We start from the raw sequence: 22272 nt of genomic DNA, 5'->3' as shown, positions 1-22272 counted from the left end.
CTCACCCACTGTAGTCCCTGCTCTAGTGGTTCAAATACCACAGGGTCCTAACCCCACTTTTTCTCCTCGTTGGAGCCACATCTGCTCACTAGCTACCCTGTGCTGACTCTCACTCCTAGAGTGACTATTACTGCATTTACTATCACTAACTCACACTTAACTAACTTCACCGGCAGACCTGGACCTGTAGTACCTCTCAGTGAGGCAAAGTTCCAGGACAAACCCCAACCACATGGTGCTAAACACCTTTATATTATCACATAGTGCCACCTAGTGGACAAACTCCGTGAACTAATGTGGACCCAGCAAGGGACATAGCTTCCAGAGTTAACTAAAGGACCCTTAGGTGTCCAAATACTAAAGGGGAACTGCCTGAGTGATTTAACCCCAAATCTCAGGGTCCCTACATATCCATTGTTATTACCCAGTATAATCCCGTAAATCCAGGTCTACACATCACAATTATTTTTAAGTGTTTTTAACCCCATGGATTTTCCATTGATTTTAACTGACCAATTGTTACGTTTAGAATATTACAGCACATGATCTTTGCTCAATATGAACCATCAGAGTGATTAATACAGGGCACTTTATTAACTGGAAGCAATTTTTATTTATGATTCAATAATCTCACCATAAATTCAACCACACGAACGATTCACGATGTTTGATACAAATTAATTTATTGCAAATGTGCACAATGAATTTTTCTGAGAGTCACAAGAATTTTCCATCACCTTGAATTATTCTATTAACTTTCTTCTCCTTTTTATTACACTACAATTATGGTATGTGGATGGCGCAACACAGTATAACTCTTCTGGTAGTTCTTCTGTACAATTCAGTTAATGGAGTTGTCTGCACATCCATTCTCCTCCAATTTCTACCTTTTAGGCAATGATGATGCAGCTCAGCCTTCTGCCTATAACAGACACCTTTGGCTTCAGGTGGAGCTCTCCACTACTCGGGGTCTTAAATTGAGAGGACCAGGGCAAAGGTTGTGGGCGATAGAATAAGGACTGAGGCAACTTTCAAGAATCAGAGTCAGGCAGGCAGGATTCAGAAGAGAAGTCAAACAGGCAAAGGGGTCGCCAAGGCAGAGTTCCGTTGAAGTCAGGATACAGGTAGGGGGTCAGGAACAGTAGAAAAGCGAGCAAACCTAGGAGCTAAGATAGAAAGACCCATAATGGGCGTGGAAGGAACTGAGGGGTAGGGATTTATAGGCTGGATGATTGAAGATTTAGAACAGAGATCACCTATAGCCATCATACCTGCCTGGAAAATAAGGATATTATTGAAATGAACCAGGAACCGAGCAGTTTGCTGAAATAGGTGAGAGATAAGGAAACTACATAGTAAGCAGTGGGTTTCTGGTTCAAATCGAAACCGGACGTTACAAAGTAAAATCCTGATTTCTTCCCTTTCAGATTTATTTAACATACATTCATTTCAAATATATGATAACTATGACTACTTTGGCATGTTTCAAAGGCAGTAGCTTTGGTAACAGTATTGATTGTGGGAGAATAACAAATGTCATTCAATTGACAGTGTTGCACTAGATCTTTCCCACAATCAATAAGGCACAGGGAATAAGCTTATTTGCAAAGAAAACCTGCAGGGCCACAAATAGGAATTCAGGTGCGTTTAATGATTAATATAATGATTAATATATGATTATATTCAGTGTATTAATTAATCACAGATACGTTCACTTTGGGCAGATAATTTGACATGATATCCTGTTTTCAAGTCTTTTCAAGACCTTCCAGCAACTTCACTACATTACTGTTTCCAGTTGGATTAATGATCAGTTGAAGCTTTAGTTGCCCACCTCTATCAGCTCCTGTAATAGGACTAGTGATGCACCGAATCCAGAATTCCGTATCGTGATTCGGCCAGGATTTAACCATTTTTCAGAAGGATTTGAATTCGGCAGGATCCTTCTACCAGACCGAATCCGAATCCTAATGGTGGGGAGGGAAATCGTGTGACTTTTTGTCACAAAACAAGGAAGTAAAAAATATAAGGATTCGGTTCGGTATTTGGCCGAATCTTTCAAGAAGGATTCGGGGGTTCGGCCGAATCCAAAATAGTGGATTCGGTGCATCCCTAAATAGGATTATGCTCCCAATGCCCCTGCTGAACCTCTCACAGTTTGTATTACATTTTAACGAGGAATTAAGACACTGTCACTTGTTTATTTCAAATTTATTAACATAAGCTGTATAAGTTAACAATACAATACAATAAAAATACAAAATGTTCCCAATTTTAGTGGTATAGTTAAGGCCCACATTGTCTTTTGCATTAACAAGTTGATAGTAGTTATGGTCGAATTTATTAACCAGGTGCGAATTTGTGGCGAATTATCGCATTTTTGCGGGCAAATCAATTTGAGAATTTAGACCCAGGCAAAGATTAACGGATGCCTATTGGCTTTAATGGGTGCCAGCGTCAACTTTGACTACAGTGCCAATTTTGATGCGTCAAAATCCATATTTCACAAATTTTTCACCCATTTCGTGGTAAGTGAAACGGGACAAATTTTCCCATCACTGCTTGATTGTAGTGGGCCAATCAGATGTTACCCCATGTATCACAGTGGGGCTTGTGGATTGTAGGACGTAGGAAGGACGGTAGTGTCAGGGGGCCTATCGGCTCCCAGTTGGACAAGTCCGGAGCAAGGAGGAAACTTAGGGTTAAAGTCCAAATTCGCAGTATCCAAAAGGGGTCAGGCATAAGCGTAGTCAAGTTCAGGCAAGTGTTCAATAAGGCAGGCAGCAAGAATCAGGGTCAAGCCAAGGGCCAGGAGGCCAGAAACCAAGAATTCAGGAAGCCCATGAACACGATTCAGCAATTCCTATAATCTGCATCAAACCCGTGACCTGGAAGTCCTTTTATTTTCCAATTTCGCGCAGGGTGCTTGACGTCATAACGCTATCTTGATGCCGGAGACGGTCCATGTGGATCATGGGCGCCACCATTTTGGAAATGATGACCCGGAGACGGGATCACCAATGGGCACTCCTGACAGGTAGGAAGGTAGGCAGGTTTGGTGTTGATCTCTGTGGCTGATGTCTCTTCCAGTCCTACAAGATGACAGCAGTGATGGATTTTTGCAGTGAATTTCCATAAAAATTTGGCGGCGTCAAAAGTTCTGGACACATGTTGGAAAAGTTGCTTGCGTCAAAACCTGTCGCGCGTCAACAATATTCGGACGGCATCAAAATTGACTCAGGCATCAAAATTTGCATTTCGCACATTTTTTGCATATCGTGAATTTTGCTGGAAATTCACAAATTTTTCATCGAAACGGGACAAATTCATCCATCACTAGATGGCAGCTATGTCAATCTCCTCTGAAGATTCCTGTGAAATAAAAATACATCTGTTAGTAAGTTGATCATTAGAATGGACAGCTACATGAGGTGCTATTGATATTAAATCCTGAATCTGCCCTTGGCACACACAAACAGAGCATGTTTTCTGTATATCCACCCATATCCCCTTGTATGAATTACCCATCGGTTTACTAATGTACTAGGTTGGGAATACCCAACTACCAAGTACTGTTGGAGGGGGGAGCCAGCAAGTTAACTTTTTAGTTGATGTCCCAATGGTTGTGCATATTGCTATGTCTGCAACTGGACTATAGCACTGATCTGTAGTGTATGGCTCTAAAGTTATAAAACTACAACTCCCAGCATTCTAACAGCAACATTTCCAAGCCAAATGAGACACTTCATTACAGTAAGTTGCCTGTCTGCATTCATATTGTAGATCAGGGGTCCCCAACCTTTTTCAACAGTGAGCAACATTCAGATGTAAAAAGAGTTGGGGAGCAACACAAGCATGTAAAATGTTCCTGGGAGGTGCCAAATAAGTGCTGTGATTGGCTATTGGTAGCCCCATAATGGACTGGCAGCCTACAGGAGGCTCCATTTGGCAGTACATCTCTTTTTATGCAACCAAAACTTGCCTAAAGTCAGGAATTAAAAAATAAGCATCTGCTTTGAGGCCACGGAGAGCAACATCCAAGGGGTTGGGGAGCAACATGTTGCTCACGAGCTACTGGTTGGGGACCACTGTTGTAGATGGTTAAACATTGGTCACTGATTCCATTGTGTCTGTTTAATGTGTCTCTATGTTTTTCTGTAATTAAGTCATTATATATCCACTTACCTCATGGATATTCAAACGTACAGATGGATTCTGTGCCGGTAATGGACACTTCTATTGATTAGTCAATGTGCTGTTGCCTTGTGCTGGATCAGAATAGGGATCATGGGTTTTTCAAGTCTTGCAATTCTTTACATATGAATGATAACCCCTTAAACTTATCCTGTTGGCGGGTAGAAATGGGAGTCTTGTCTTCATCAGAGCCGTCTAGTTCCTTGTATGGAACAGGGTCCTGTATTTGCTTTGCTGGAGGCTGAAAGAGGAAAGATTTTATTAGAGATGAAGAAAGACCAGTATCTAAATATTTAGTTTCCCTTTTTATAACCACACCCATCTGAGCCCTATCCTCAAACTCCCCCTAGACCTCTCAAGAAGGTACTTTCTCTACATAGCTTTTTCTTAAAACATGAAGAAACATTACCATATCCCCAATTGTGTCAGCTTGTGAAAAGACAAGAGAAAATCAAATAAATGGGGGGGGGCACTGCTTTTATAAATTCCTAACCAGCATCCTTAGCAGAGGTGCACCATGCTGCCATTGCTCACAGGTATACACAAGCTTGGGGGGCCCCATACACAAAACACCCCAACTGTTACTATAAGAAAACCTTGAGAGAAGATAATGGCAGGACTGTATCTTGGTTTAGTTAATTTTATCTTTTTATTGAAAAAGAGCAGTGGCCCAAGGCAAAAAAAAATATCTCTTTTGCTTTCTGTTCTGATCAGTGATATTAATGTGCCTAAACTAACCAGAATCAAATAAGAAAAATAACTTACTAGTATAACAGGAGACTCCGTTTCTCTTGCTTCTAGGGCGTCCCAATTAATGGGCCTAAAAAATGGATGTTTCCTTATGGAGAGAACATACTTTCTCCTTTCAGGCCAAATGTTGCATGTTAGCTATGAAATAAGAAAAGATTAATAAATATCATATAGATTAACATCAACCCAGCAATCTGACAAATCAGCATTATACTCACCTTCAGAATAACGTCCCTGAGGTCAGGGTCGAGGTTCTCTAAACATTTTTTGCCCTCTGGTAAATGTAGGTATTCAGCATTCAACTGAGTAGCCAACCGGAACATTACTACTCCCAGTGAGTAATAATCTGCACAGCCGTCATACATCTGCTTGTAGAGCATCTGCAAGTGCACCAATGAGAGAGTTTATTAGGGGAATAATTTAAAGGATTAATATATTTTCAGGTTTATTTTTCTATCATTGAGTCCTTACTTTTGATGTGATATTCTGTAATATAAACTTTTATAAACATAACACAATAACAAGAGAAAATGGTAACTTACCTCAGGAGCTATGTACCCAGGTGTTCCAGCTCCGCCTTTGGCCATTCCATAGGTCGTTTTTAGAGCGAGACCAAAATCCGCTACCTTGATATGACCTTTGTCATCAAGCAAAACATTCTCCAGTTTTATGTCCCTGTAAGAAAAGAGTGTAGGTCATATAAGTCCTATTGGCTTGTAAGTTATCTGGTCAATAACACACGGCACTGGTTCAGCCTTCCAGCCCATTAGAAGTGGTGTATAAAATCACTCAGTGCCAATCCCTGATCACACTACCCCACTGGGCAGAACATTCCCACCGCTGTTTATATGGCAGGTTTGAGGTTTAGCTCCCAGCTGATAACGAGGCTACTTACCGATGGATAATAAAATGGTAATGCAGGAACGTCAGTGCGCAGATCATTTCTGCTGCCATGAACCTAATGAAGGAAAAACAGTTTATTAGACTCAAATTTTGTATTTTTATCAGATAGACACAAATAACTTTCCATGCTACCTACCTTATTGTGTCGATATCAATGGAATTTCCATCACGAATAAGATCGAATAAGGTTCCTCCAGATGCATATTCCATAACAAAATAAATTCTGTCCTGTTAGAGAAACCAGAGAGAAGAGGTTATAATAGAGGAATGGAGCCCCCCAACAGGATACAGAGTATGTGCAGTACAACTCTATAGGAAGGTGAGCAGATCATCTGAACTATCAAGGCCCCTTCCAAAGGATTGGTAAAATTATGGGCAACACACCACCATTTTTAATTGTTAGCAACAAATGAAGAAGTTCTGGGTGGAGCAGGAGTGACAAGCAGCAGTGGGTCCTTCAGTGACTTACACACCCCCTCGAGTCGGGTACCCGGTGAGCCCTAAGTAACCCAGTCCGACTCTGGACACAGACATATAAGTCAATCCCTCATGTATTTAGATGACCTAGTGGACTGTCTGTATGGAAGGGCAGACAATGAAAAAGACAAATCACGTCATTGGTACCTCAGTCTGAAATGCTCCAAAGGCTCTTGTAAGGAAGGTGCAGTCCTGTGCTATTTCCAGTATCTTCTTCTCAGACATAACGCTGTTCCTCCTGCCTAACAGTGGCCTCTTCTTAATTATTTTTATGGCAACCCACTGTCCTGTGAGAAGGTCTCGTGCCAGGACCACCTGAAGGAGATAGAAGGGAGAGATGAGATGGCAAGTTACAGGGTCAGTCATTTGGCAGAATAAGTATGTAATTATGTGACAATTAGAATAGAATGCTTAGCTGGGGTTGTTATTCTGCTCTTTGTGATGCATTATGACATAGTATTGACCCTTAATACTACTATTAGTTTCACCCACCAAGAGCTCATACACTCAGAATCACTACACATATATATGTAATGGTTAATGTGGGATTTTCGAGCTGTAGTTTAACAGAAATCTTAATAGTTGAGGTTTGACAGCAGTGATTTGGGTTTGTTTGGGTTAATATTTACCCACTCATACAGTGTCATTTATTGACCCCCTATGCACTTTTATAATTAGGAATTTTGAGATCTTTATGTGTCAGCCTTCAGCCACAGTATCTACATACGGACACATCATTTACTGGTACATTTCAATATCCTTATCACTGATACTATAGGAAGTGTGATATCCTGTATTTCTACATGATTTTATCTGTTAGTGGTGCACATAATGTACCTTTCCAAAGGCTCCTTCTCCAAGGACTTGATGGAAACTGAATCTGTTTATTGACAATGTGGTGTCAATGGGGATGGTACTTCCACCTGTTGGAGCTGAATAAAAAAGAAGTATTAGAAAGTAACAAGTACACCCGGAGCCTCATAGTATTAAACTTTTATAATTTCATTAGGGAGCAAATGGCAGTTAAATGTCAGTTGGAGATGATTTGCCTGAGCAGCACTAGATACACAACCCAGAAAGTACAGTGATTCTCTATGGGGTTGATGGGTGGCTAGGAAAACTAATAGGCAAGTTATCTCTGACACTTGTAAGAAACACTCTGGGAAGCGCATTCATCTATTTTATATCCAGTATAAATCTCTGATTCTCTACTTACTTGGTGCAGGTTGGGTTTCTGTGTCATCGGTGGATTGTGTTGCACTTCTGAATCTTTTCACTTTTACATCTTCTTCTTCTTCTTCTTCTTTGTCTGATCTAAGACGCTTTATTCCTTGGTTGGGGAAAGGACCAAAGAGCTTCCCTTTCTCCCAACTGCATGGAGCGCGTTGGCTTGATTGAGCAATATTATCAGGCGTGTTGGCTTGCAGCTCGGGCAAGTCTCTGGCAGGTGTCATTTCTGGTGGGCTGAGGTCTCCAGGTTGGGTCCTGCTCTTCTTTATCGGGATGATGTTTTCCTCACCGCTTTCCTCTCGCTTTCTCTTTGTTTGCGCGACCATCTTCTCCTCCTGTTGCTCCTTATTCAAAGATGATCGAGTGAAAGCAGCCTTTATTTTCCTATGGATGTTTCTCAGGGCAGTGAAAAATCGGTCTTTGAAGCCCAGGGTCTTGCGTATCCCAGTGTTTTCACTCTTCTTGCTTTCACTGCCATGTAATCTGCTTTTTCTTTCTTCTACTTGCATTCTTTCTCTGCTGTCTTCTGTCATTTTATATTTTTCAAGGTTTGAACTAATTTTGTTATTTGCAAAGTCTATCAAAGTAAGAGAAATAGTAACACTACTCCTCCTTCTTCGACAACTTCACAAACACTGAACAGGAAGTGACCGTTAGTAACACTTACCAGCTGTGTTGATGACATCACAATGACTTTGAGTTTGTTTATCTGTGATGTCACAATGGGCTGTTGTTTATCTGTGATGTCACAATGGTCTGTTTACCTGTGATGTCATAATGGGATGTTGTTTATCTGTGATGTCACAATGGACTGTTTATCTGTGATGACATAATGGGCTTTTTATCTGTGATGTCATAATGGGCTGTTTAGCTGTGATGTCATAATGAGCTGCTGTGCTGGTGTTTGTGTGTGATATTATCTTATGCAGCAGTATAACACATGGCAATGCCTGTTTATTATGCTGTATAAAAAAAGGTAACTAAATACACCACAAATCACCAGACATCACTGTGTATCAAGCTGTTTGATTTTTAGCAATCGTGTACCTCTGTGTAACAATCTGGTGTCATTGGAATGCTATGGGAAAATACAGCATTTGTTCATTGCGGGTTTTCTGCATTTTTTTCTGCTTGAATTTTTTTCTTGCTGCTTGAATTTTTCCCATTTATGAATGGATTATGCAAGGTTTTAACTAGTGTAAAATAACAGCATCAAATCTGGCGTTTGCGCAGCGTAAAATAAAAATATATATATTTTAATAAAGTCGCCATTTATTTTATACATCTTTTTACACCATTTTTCTGGCTTTAATTGTTTTGACACAGTATAATAAATAGGCCATAAAATGTAGTTACCGTATTAACCATTATCTTTAGTTCTGAAACAAAATATACAAAACCACAACATTTAAAGCAAAGGTCTTACAGGAAAACTATAAATATAATATGACGCTTGGTCCAGGGGTTAAGTGGGAAATTCACTATAACAATTAACTTTTAGCATGTCATAGAAAATACATTTCTCCAATGAAATACATGAAATCACAACTATTTAAAGCAAAATCTTAGAGGAAAGCTAAACGTATAATAAGGCACCAGGTTTATGGGTTAAAGGGGAAATTCACTTTAACAATGAACTCTTACATGTCATAGGAACAAGTATCCACAGTCTCTGATTGGTCTTCATATATTATTATTTGTACTTTTTCAATTTCTCTGCTTTGTGTGACTCTACACTACAGAGTGTCAGTGAATATCAGTAACAGAAATAATAACAAATGCGTGGCCTGTAGATCACTGATACAGACAAGCAGCATTTTAAATTGATTTAAAAAAAAAAAAATAATTATGCAATGAAGAGAAATGTTGATTAGAGCTGGACAATCTATATCATAATAAACAGTCATTTCAAGGGTAAAGTTTCACAGTTTAAACTTAATCTACTGAAGTCTAATACAGGTATTTCCTTGGTTTGAATGATATATCCCGAAAAACTGCAGAATTATTGACTGAATTACCAAAATCATTTGCATGGGCGGATGGTACATGACTTACCCATTAGAGACAACCCATATTACAGTTATGGGATCCATTATCTGGTAACCCGTTATCCAGAAAGTTCTGAATTACGGAATGGCCATCCTTATTGGAAAAAGAACCAGCCTATTGGGTTTATTTAATATTTAAAGGATTTTCTAGAAGACTTAAGGTATGAAATTATGGAAGGATCCATTATCCGGAAACCCCCCGGTAGGCAGAGTAGGCGCCCGCCAAGGTCACAATCATGGGGGGGGCGCACTTTTAAGGGGATTTTTTTCAATTTTATGAACCCTCTGTTCCAACTCCCTTTTGCCTGTGATTCATACTGCAGCAAAAGCACTCCCCACCTCCCTCTTCGCAGCTGCTGGTACAAATAGGGTTGTCACCTTTTCAGGAAAAATACTGGCCTTATATAGTTATCTTTTTTCTCAAAATAACATTGGGATCAACCGGCATTTTTACTGGCCAGGCTGGTAAAATACCAGCCAGGTGGAAAGTAAACAGATGATTAGGGGCAATATGATAGGGTTTTTTTCTGCTGCTGTCACAGAGAAATATTTGGGGGCAATATGATGGATTTTTGACTGCTGCTGGCACAAGTACATATTTGAGGGCAATATTGTGGATTTTTGGCTGCTGTTGGCACAGATACAGATTGGGTGCAATTTGAGGGATTGGCTGTTGCTGGCTCAGGTACATGGGGCAATATGGTGGCTGCTGGCACAGGTACACAGATGTTTTGGGCAATATGATGGATTTTTGGCTCCTGCTGGTACAGGTACAGGGGGCAATATGAATGGTAAAGTAGTAAATGGTAATGCAGGACCGGGTGGGGGGCACTGATTGAAGCCTTTGCCTAAGGTGCCAAAATACTTTGACTGACACTGATGGACACACACTATAGGACTCAATTTAAAAATGACCTGCCTTCAGTTGGAACACTGAGCATAACTGGATAATATCACCCATAGAGTTAAAGGAGCAATATTGTGTAAAACCATCTGTGTTGCTGAATTTATGTGATTTACATGTACGAAAAAAGCTGTTATGTTTTGCTTCATATGCAGAAGCCTAAACCCTGTACCTTGTGTAGAACTTGTGCCAATACAGAGCTAGAAATGAGAAAGGCTGAATTATTTGTGTCAAACTTTGTGCACTGTGCAGGAGTCCCTATTTTGTACAGGTATGGGACCTGTTATCCAGAATGCTCGGGACCTGGGGCTTTCTGGATAATGGATCTTTCTGTCATTTGGATCTTGATATCTTAAGTCTACTAGAAAATTATTGTAGGGAATTAGTGCAAAACCATTGCACTTATTCCTATAAGAGATCAAGCACAGAGCCAGGGTCTGTGTGCTGTAAGCTGTTACCTAGCAACCAGCTGTTCAGTGCAACAGGAAGTGACACAGCAGCTAGTGAGTGGCTGGCAGGAAGAGGAAGTCACAGAGACTGGCAAAAGAAGAAAGCCTGGCATAGAGAACCACATGGTGGACAGAGAGAGAGACCAGAGAGCTGCTGGTGGGCCCAGAGAGCTGAGAGGCTGCACCACAAGTATTCATTTGGATCAGGCTGCACAGGGAAGCCACATACTGTGCCTGGAGGGACAGAGAGTGAGAAAGGAATCCAGACTGGAGGAACAACCAGCAGGAGATTCCTATCTGAGCATCCAAAGGGGCTGCTAGTCTCACTGTATGTCTGACTGTGCTGGACTCACCTGAAGACAAACTCTAAAGCATCCAAAAAGGATTTGGAGTGAGAATTGATATTTAAAGTGACAGCGTATTAAAGGAGCGCTTGAAGAATACTACTATTTTGTATTACTTGGCTGTGAGGAGCCATCCATTACTTTAAAGGACTTAACCAGTTATTTAGTCAGACAGATTGCACAAGCAAGTTAGTTAGTGAGGCCATATTTAGGAGTGCTGCATGTACTAGTTGCCCCTTTATTTTAGATAAACATTTATTCAGTTTAACCAATACTGTGTGTGTGTTATTTCTGTATTCCTAGTGCTGCCACCCACTGTGGGTGGCTCAGGTTTGTCCCGTGTCATCAGGTAAGCGCCACACATGGAGTGTAACAGCGACAAAGGGCTGCCGAAAGGGTTACATCATGTAAACATTAAATAAACTTAGGCTGGTTTTGCTTCCAATAAGGATTAATTGTATCTTAGTTGCGATCGAGTACAAGCGACTGTTTTATTATAACAGAGAACATTTTTAAAAATTTGGATTATTTGATTATAGTGGAGTCTGTGAGAGATATCCATTCTGTAATTTGGAACTTTCTGGATAATAGCTTTTCTGGATAACTGTACTTCAAGGCTCCCTCTTTTTCCGAAAAGATCACTATCTGTGATCCTGTAACAGAGGGGGATCTCACAGAATGTAAATGCAGAGCTGAAGTGAAGGATTTATTGAAAAGAACAGGAACTTCTTCTGAGGGGCACTGACCTTTGTAGCACATCATTACAAAATAACATAGTAGGGTGTTTGCTGCTAGTCTTCAGTATCCTCCAATATACCCCAACAGCTGCGTGCAGGACCTGTCCTGTTTCTGTGCTCCCACCTCAAAATAATTTACATAATAATTACAGGGTTACTTCACACAAATCAGTTTGATCCTTCCTAATCTTACAGCAGCATTAGGTATTGGGAGAGTCTTATTCAGGAGCCGATGTTCCCACAAGGCAAATCCAACAACGCCCCAATTGGAACCAGCAATGTATCAACAAAACCAAATCTTCCAGGATATGCAGGTTGTAGGTTTTTTTGCTCTTATTTAGGAATGTATTATGCATGTTTGTGGAGGTTTAGCCTCCCCAAGCCTTAATGAAAATCCACCTATGGCTACAGCCTTCCGTATCCCCTTATGTTATTTTCCAATCTTCTAAATAGAATTCATGATGTTGTAGTGAATTCGAGGGATGAGTGAAATATTTGGCAGAGAGGAAACACCCATAGACACCCATATAATGGATAGAGATGAGTGAACTATTTCTCCTTGTTTTGCCAAGAAAAATACTCCCCTAAACCATAATGGATAGTAAAAAAAATTGTTGCACAGTTTTAAAAATGTCACACTGTTTGACAGTTTTTTGTCATTTCTGAAATTTTTGGCAAAGCAAAATGGGTCAGATTTGCCCCTCACTAAAAATGCTGCGTGGTTTACAAAGTGTCGTGTGGTTTAAAAAATTGTCTCATGAAAAACTGGCAATTTACTTCAATGCTTTTGCGACTTTTTTGCCGTTTTGTTTATTGTTGGCAAAGCGAAACGTGTCAGGTTACCCCTCACTAGTGAATTCTAATGACAACAGTCAGCCAGAGACCTAAGTGATAATCTTAATAGCAAGAAGAACTTTCAGATTTTGCTTCTTTAAGTTTCTACATCCAGCAAGCCACCTATTTCACCACTTCTGGTAGACTTATCTCCTTTGGGAAGGGCTACAGTAGATCTATGTATTTATACAAACAAAAACAAAATTGTTTCGGTGCCTTTTATCTTCTCTATGTATATTGCCTGTTTGGTTCACTTGTGTCAGTATAAGCCAAACTCTTCCTTATCTGCAAACACTTGCATTTTATAGTTTATAGTTACAGTAAACTAGGGACATGACGGCATCATTTGGTGTTCAGTAAATATCTATTATAGCTGAGGTCAGCTCATCATTTCTAAATAACTTTCCGGGATCCTGCAGCACAACATGTGGATTGATAATGTATGTAAGAATGAGATGAATTGCAAACTTTCTTTTTCATTCTACGGAATATATTTTTCTCCGGTAGAAAAAGCATCAAGTGAACAGTGATTTGCCCTTCTTTACAGAAGCAAGAAACGTCTGAGATAATCTAGTAAATATAACCACAATGATATCTGCTCATAACAAGTAAACTATGCGCCCGGCTGCCTGGGACATTCCTTTTAAATAGAAATTCAATTGTTCTTTCAGTGGTACTTAACTAAGGAACTAATGAACCTTTACACATGCACAGTCACTACCCCATAATAAAAAAAAAAGTTATAAGAAATGTTAGTGGACCACACAAAAACACTTTGGTGGCCCTCCTTTTAAAATAGAAGATTGCATTTTTAAGATGCCATCTTTGCAATCATGCATGGTTTCTACTAAGGTTGAAACAGCAGGTTTAATTGAATTGTTTGAGCATGAGAAGAGTGAAGATTCTTTCAATGAAGATTGGTAAGAAGAAAGGATTTAAATATTACTGATTCTTGAACTCCAGAACTAAAGACTTCTTCTGGATCACCTGGGACCTAACAGAAATACACTTTAAAAATACATTTTTATTAAAGGTTCAGTTGACAACATCTCAGTTGGACATCTCCCATCTTCAGGATTACCGAAATATCTATATATAAGTAACTTTATAAGTTGTGTGAGCTTCAGGTAGCGAAACCCAAGGCCTCGGCACAGTTTTCAGCACAGAGAATGGAGACTGACACCGCCTTTAAGTTTAAATGCAGCTTTGCTGATTTTTATTTGGCACAAACACAAATCTTCAGCCCACTGGCTTCACATTGGGGATAACATTAGCTTCACATAAGCAATAACAGTCCCAATTCACACCCTCACTGGTGTTAACTTTAACTCACAGTTTCCTTAGCCCTCACTGGCTTTTGGGTGGACCGCAAATCCCAGAATCCTCTCTGGGCACACTCAAGACACACTTGTCTCCTGAGACGGGTTTCTCTTTTCCTCTCCAGTCCTTTAGAGCTCTCTCAAAAACACAGGTCAGCAGGGAATCACTCTCCTTCCCAGCTACACACAGGCACCTTAACTCAAGAAGGTCCTCACATGGCCCCACACCCTCCTCCAACTCCAGGAGATATCCAGGGGAAGAAGCCTTGAGGTGTTGCTCCACACCTCCTTTTAACTGCAGATCACCTGTAGCTTAATTAGTTAACTGCCGCAAGCTTGGCAGCTGAAAACCCTTACTGAAGCAAGGAATGGAAGCCCACCCTGCTCTCTTCCATTCACTCCAGGGACCCACTATCCAGCTTTTCCTAAGCCAGAATATAATTAAACAGCATTACTTGCTGCAGCCACACAGACTTTTCCCTGGAGTTTATACTTCACCAGCCTAATGCTGGTAAAATACACATAATAGTGGGCCCTTTTGACACGCATATCCTACAGTTGTTATCGTTCTTTTCCAACTCTCGTTTATTCTTCTTGTGAGCAGGTGAGCTTGTAGAGCAGTGGTTCCTAAATGATAGGGCTAGCCTCTCTTTAGGGGTTCAGAGCTTTGGTTGGGTGGGGGCCCAACCTGAAATCAGTTAGGCTTCTCATGAAAGCCTATATTTGAGGTTAATTTGTTCAAGATCAAGGTGAACATTTCTTTGATCTCCTAAATATCTGAATCTGACATATGACTAATTAAAGGACAAGGCAGCCCCTGGCAACTGCAATCCTCCCATTTTAAGTGCTCCTTTGTGCCTCCTGAACTGCTAGTTTTTTTTTATTTACATACTTTTTACAAAATACTATACAATGCAATACGAGGTTTGCACTGTATCCTTTATTGCACTGACATTTACCCCCACTGATGTCACCAAGATGGCCACGGTAGATACTAAGGCCCACGATTATAGTGTCAAAGAGGCTTTATCTGTAGTTTTATGCGCAAGGATGGAAATGTCGTTTGTGCAAGGTCTTGATCTTGGTATAGACTGAAGAATTATCGGGAACTCGTGCCAGCCAAGGTGGCAACATTTTTAAGAGTATTGAGCCGGTACAGGGAAAGCTTACATCACTGAGAAGATTTATCAGCCGGATGTCAGTATTCAGTAAAAATAGGCTTATCTAATGACATGGTATCTTTTAGAGGTTTGCCTTGTCCTTTAAAGGGAAATTAAATTCTAAAATATAATAATGCTAGAAATGCTGTATTTTGTATACTAAACATAAACATGAAGTTACTGCACCACAAGCCTAATCAAACAAATGATTTATGTTTTCGAAGTTGGCCACAGGGGGGTCACCATCTTGTAACTTTGTTAAACATCTTTGCAAGACCAAGACTGTGCACATGCTCAGTGTGGTCTGAGCTGCTTATTGATCGTCATAAATTATCAAAACAGCACAAATCAAATAATATCCACCATAGAAGCAGATATAGCAAGACTAATAATCAGAATATACAGACTGCACTGGGTCCTGTGTTGTCATGTAATCTAACGTGGATTTTGTAGTTTTTGTATTATTTAATACAAACTTTCTCCAAATAGAATCCCAGTTTATCTGTTTAAAGGAGAAGGAAAGCTTCAAGACAATTTATTGTGAACAGATTAGCCACAATAGTGCAAGCTAGAACGCTATATTTATTCTGCAGAATGCTTTACCATACCTGAGTTAACAGCTCTAGACACTGTCTCTGTTTGTTTAGGATAGAAGCTGCCATATTAGCTTGGTGTGACATCACTCTCCCTGCTCACTTACAGCTCTGAGCTCAGGTTACAGCAGGGATGGGAGGAGGGAGGGGGAGAGGAGCAAACTGAGCATGCTCAAGGCTGTGCCGTGGAGGTTTATGCTGAAAACAGGAAGTCTGATACAGAAGCCCATGTGTACACAATAAAATGAAAGAAATGTGATGTTTCTTTTGACAGAGGACTCAGAGCAACATTACTTTGAGGGTTTACTGGTGTATTTATATAGACCTTTCTGATAAAGTTAACTTAATTTTAGCCTTTCCTTCTCCTTTAAATCTGGCTCCATGATCTTTGTCCCTGCAGCTGGATTAGCCTTTCCTTCTCCTTTAAATCTGGCTCCATGATCTTTGTCCCTGCAGCTGGAGTTGGAAACATGAAAGAGGATGTAAAGTCAAAAATAAAATACCATTTTTACTTTATTAATTGAAAAAGAAACCTATCCCCATTATACCTCAATCAAAAAATCTGTACAATTTTTGTAAGAACTCTGACTTATGCAATGTGTAGAGATTCATATCAGCAGCAGGAGATTGGTTTATTTTTCATTAAAGAAATTAGAAATGGAATTTTATTTTTTTGCCTTTAAATCCCCTTTAAGCAATGTTTTCATAAATACCTCACACTAAACACAACTCAAGTTTGCATAAATAGCATCTAAACTTTCTCAATAGTATATGACCATACATTAATTATACAAGCCAGAGTATTGACCAAAGAAAATGCCATAACTTCAGGAATGTCATACCATGTATCCATCAGTTGTTGATTTTGATCTAAACCAGCGGCTGATTGACTTTTTTTTTAATTTAAACCCCACTTGGGGTATCAGCTTTGTTCAGAGACCCCATCAACTTATAGCAATGTTACAGATAAAGGAAACCATTAGTGTATAAGTCCAAGAATATCTTTGACTTCTTACCTGGGCATTTAGGAGTAAGAGCAAATTGTCATTGTCCCTAAATCTGAACATGAATGGCCTTTAAGATGAGCCACCCTGCCCCTGCTCCATGATCCTCCCACTTAGGGGGCACAATTTGGAAACCCCTTCTCTAAAATGAGCTACATTTAGGGATCTGCAGTTTTTTTGCCCCAAACTACAATTCCCAGAATACCTTAAGCTTTTTAGGGAGGAGTCATTAGGCTTCACAATCAGGCTCATAATCCAGACTCTATCCATTGGTTAAATAAATGAATTCTGAATCAGTTCATTTCTTTGAATATCATTTTTATTTAGGAAATTACATCTACATAACCAGTTAGAGGAAGAAAATCTGAAAGAGGCAGTGTTAATCTTCAATGGAAAACCTTTCCATCACGCTTTGTGCAATGGTTTCATTTACATAGAGATTTCTCCTGGTCCTCCATCCACTATGGATATTAATATTTGTCATTCAAATAAAGAATTATTTTTCCAGCATACAGAGCATTCATCCCGTGAATATGACAATTTAAATCTCGCTAATCTCTTGGATTTATTCCTTTCTGCCAGGCTTGATCGTTTGCTATGGATAACATCTTTCAGAAAAGACAAGTCAGCATTAAAAGACAGATGAGAGAAGATACATCAGTCCTGGCACCAGGCTGTACTGATCAGGGAAGGCCCGGGAATGAATGTTTTGGCAGAGATATCATCTCTGTACATAATTTCCATTGGCTCCATTGACAATCATGGATTTTCAGGTCTGCAACTGTTGTCCACTTGCAAATAAAGCTGTTACTGATTACACAGTTTAAAAGGGAATAAAGCAATGACTAAACATATATTGTCAGTATTTCTAGGAGGTATGATTGTATTGCTACTTCCCACACCAATAGCCCAATGCCACTCAAGATGGAGCTCCTCCCATCATAATAACCATCAAAATAACTTCCTTCTCCAAGTCTTCAGTTGCATTGTGCGTGTGTCATTACACCAGCCATTTGTGTTCTAAATAACCACACGTATGTAATGCAGTTTTAACAGTCAGCATTTTGAGCATGATCATATTCTAGCATGAGCTATAAAAAGTACAAGAACGTGCAACTAAATTGGTAAAGAATGGTAACAATTACATCTTCAAGAAAGCCTCAAAAGTAATCTCTTTCCACATATGTTGGAGGCCACCTCGTTGGACTGGAGGAGGAGTTGGCTTCTTCTGAAGATGAACTGTTCTTTACCATGAGGCTGTGAAATGTTTCCTGATGATGATTCCCTTATTGCCTTAAATAGAGACGTGGATATCTTTCGTCCTTGGCGAACTATGCTGGCCAATTTTCACTAGCCTTACTTTGGTAATGCGAGAAAATCAAAGCGAAGAAGCGGGGCCGGAACTAGGGGTAGGCAGAAGAGGCAGCTGCTTAGGGCGCAACAATTGGGGGACGCTGGGAAGCTACCTCTTCTGCCTACCCCTAGATCAAACCCACCTGGAACTCTGCTTGCGCTATGCAGCCCGCACATGCGTCTTCCAGTGGGGTTACGGTGCATACGCTAAGTTATGGTGCGCACGAGTGGTGTTACTCTGCTTACTGCAGGAATGGCTTTACTGCGCATGTGCTCGTGACAGGGGAAAGGAGGGGGCGAGCTGGCTGGCTGGGCTGCCTAAGGCGCCCGGCCTGCTTGGCCCGCCTCTCGAAGTAGCGCCAGCATTCAATTCTGCTAGAGGTCTTGCACTCAAGCTAATTTGCATACGGTGGGAAATAGACCTCTTTATGTTATATGGTACATCTAATACATTACATTTACACTGATAACTACACATGCCAAGGGAACCCTAATAAAGTCAATAGAGGTGTTATAATGCCCTACACATGAGCCCACTATATAACAATGTTCCATATGTTATATAATGTATAGGGGAACCAGGTTACACAAAAAAAAGAAATTAAAATACTTTTGCAGCCTATCACCCTGCCATAAAGGAAAAGATGCCCGCATTTTATGCTCTCAAAATATAAGATGTAAGTAACAGAAGATTAATGCACTCCATTGCACTTCACCTGGTTTGAGCTGGCGAAGGCAACTCTGGCGAAAGAGGTAACGTCTGGCCCGGATTTGTGGCAAGGCAGGAATTCAGGGACGGCATGTCGCCCAGCCGCATATTCAAGATGTGCGCATGTGCAAATAAGTCATGGCACAGGTGGAGGACAACGTGGACAGGAAGGGGAGGGAAATGGGAACCAACAATAAATGTGTAGCTTTACAAAGCATTTTTTTTAGATGCGGTCAATAACCCCAATTTAAAAGCTCGAAAGATGTAGAAGAGGAAGGAAAACAATTCAAAAACAAAAAATAAATAACGAAGACCAAGTTGCTTAGAATTAGCCATCACATAACATACTAAAAGTTAATGTAAACTTTACATGTAAAAAGGACATGAAATTGAGGTTTCACTGTATTATAATGATATAAGGCAAAATGTACCCCCTTCTGAAAATGATAAGGATATTAGAAGTCACTGAGGGGTTTTTCTGTGACCATATAAAGGCACAAGGCTGTAGGCTGAGTTATACAGGGAACTCTGAGTATCACTCATGTATTATAATGTAAATTAAAAGGATATAAATAAGCAATTAAAGACACAAGACTGCAGACAAAGTACCACTCGTATCAAAAAATACTATTCAGGCCTGGTTAAGCGCTAAACAATCAGGTACTAGAAACAGCAATGTAACAAAAACAGCAAAAACATACAGCTAGTTGTAATTAGGCTACTAACCCCATTTATTCACAGGCAATTGCAGTGACCATTATATCCTTGTTTTAGGTACATACAGTTGAAGTTGTTGAAAACTTTCATTTACAAACCTTGATCTTTTGGTTAATGCAATGCAATTTGGCTTTGCATAAATGAAATAAATTCCTAAATTTGTATGTAGGTGTTACTTTACCTGCTAAATTCTCTGTGTGGCTTATGCTGCCATAGTTATATGGGATCTCTCTGTACAGACTGTGAGCAAACTTAGGTGGCTGTTCCTGCTGAATTGTGCACTTACAATCAGAGTTTCTGGCTCACTTTGCAGTTTGGGTTTTGTCCAGACCACCATTGTCTCTCAGGGTAGCTACAGGCTGTGCACGAGTTTTGTGCAAGTAGCACGGGATGCATGTTGCTTAAACTGTGCAAGTTACTAGGTACCACTGGATACATATCACATATATTATACAAGTAGCAATGTACACCATACATATATTGCTGTGTGAGTACCTAGGTACGACTGGATACACATTTCTTATACAAGTCTGCTCACTAATAACTTATTTATCAGAGGTTCATTGTTTGTCAAAATCTTTTTAAAGTATGTGTTTGATAAATACAACGTAGCCCACCCAAAGGTAGTGATGTCACCTTTCCCCATCCCCCTTTCCAGGTTGGTATGATGATATCATGGGACGGGAGGGGCGATGACTTCCCAGGGCACAGCAATGATGTGGGGATCGGCCTGGTTTTCCTAATTGGGAAAACCGTCAGGCAGTAGTGATGGGCGTTTTTTTACCTGCCATGGATTTGCGGCAAATTTCCAAATTTCACCATCTGCGAACTGTGGCAAAAATTCGACTCATAAAAATTTGGGGAAAAAAAATGTTGCAGAGAAAAAATGCCCACAAGAACAAAGAAAAGAAAGAATAAATTCCCTTTCACTTAAATGTATTTGGACAAATAAGGGCACCTACAAGTAGGGTTGCCATCTTTCACCAGTGACATCACAGAGTTGGCCGGTGACATCGCCAGGTGGTTCAGATGATATCATGGGGCAGGTCTATGCCACAATCATCATTTCAGTCTAGGAGTAACCTGCCTGGTTTTCCTAACTTCTAAATCTGGGCAGGCAATTGTCTGAACTGTCCTGGTGGTAACCCTACTTACAAGTGCAGGAGAACTAGATGTAAAACCTGTAATTGACATGTCAAAACATTCAATAGTACAGTTACCGATGATACATATACAGTAATATTAATCAGTATTTTAACTGTTTGTCAAAATGAATTTTATATCTTGCTACTCGCAACTGTGGTTCCCAGTAGTGATGAGTGGGTCGGGTAAAACCTCCCGTCCCGTGCCCGTGAGTTGTGGCGTGAGGCTATGAAATGCTTTAAGCGTATGGTATGAGGTGTCCTTATTATAATTGATTGTAAATGGAAACAATAAAAGTGACATTTTATGAAATTTTATTTGATGTTATATTCTTTTCCATGAACAGTGATGGCTCATTGGTGAAAGTCCATACTAATCCTTCTAGATCTTTCCGCAGCCTTTGACACAGTTGATCACGCACTCCTCCTAGACATTCTATACTCAGCTGGCATTCGTGACACTGATCTTTCATGGTTTATATCTTATCTGTCTGACCGTTCCTTTAGAGTTGCCTTCTCTAACTCTACTTCTACTACGTTCCCTCTAGTTCCTCAAGGCTCTGTTCTAGGCTCTTTGCTGTTCTCAATCTATACAACTTCGCTTGGAAAACTTATTCAGTCATTTGGACTTCAGTATCACCTTTATGCTGATGACTCCCAGCTCTACTTGTCTACTCCTGACCTCTCTCCTTCTTTCCTTTCCCAAGTTACAGACTGTCTCTCTGCTGTCTCTTCCTGGATGTCACAGTGCCCCCTGAAACTGAACCTTTCTTAAACAGAACTCATATTTCCTCCAAGATCTTCCCCTGTCCCTCAGATATCACTCACAGTAAACAACACCACCTTTCATTCCACCCCACCGGCACGCTGCCTAAGAGTTATCCTAGACTCGCATCTGTCTTTTTCACCACACATCCAAACACTTGCAAAATCTTTTCGTATTCAACTGCTCAACATTGGCCGAATACGACTATATCTCAGTTCAGAATCAACCAAGACACTTATTCAGTCTCTTATCACCTCCCGTCTTGATTACTGCAACCTACTCCTGGCAACTCCAATCTGTTCTAAATGCTGCTGCTAGACTCATACATCTCACGCTCAGCATCAGCTGCTCCCATACGCATGTCCCTCCTCTGGCTCCCACCTCCTCTTGAATCAAATTCAAACTTCTCACACTTTAAGGCCCTTCACAGTAAAGCTCTGATCTCCAAATTCACTCCTTCATGCAACCTTCGCCTCGCTTCTCCTCTCATCACTTCTGCCCATTCTCGTCTACAAGACTTCTCTTCCTTTTTTCCAAACTTTGAAACACTCCTTAAAGACCCACTTTTTTAAAGAAGCTTATTCAATGTACCTTAATTAATCAATCATTGCTGTATGAAAAATCACAAAATTGTTTCTA

This window comes from Xenopus laevis, chromosome 5S (assembly GCF_017654675.1).
Source record: "Xenopus laevis strain J_2021 chromosome 5S, Xenopus_laevis_v10.1, whole genome shotgun sequence".
NCBI lineage: Eukaryota > Metazoa > Chordata > Amphibia > Anura > Pipidae > Xenopus > Xenopus laevis.
The sequence above is the reverse complement of the archived record's forward strand: the minus strand, read 5'-3'. Positions refer to the sequence as shown.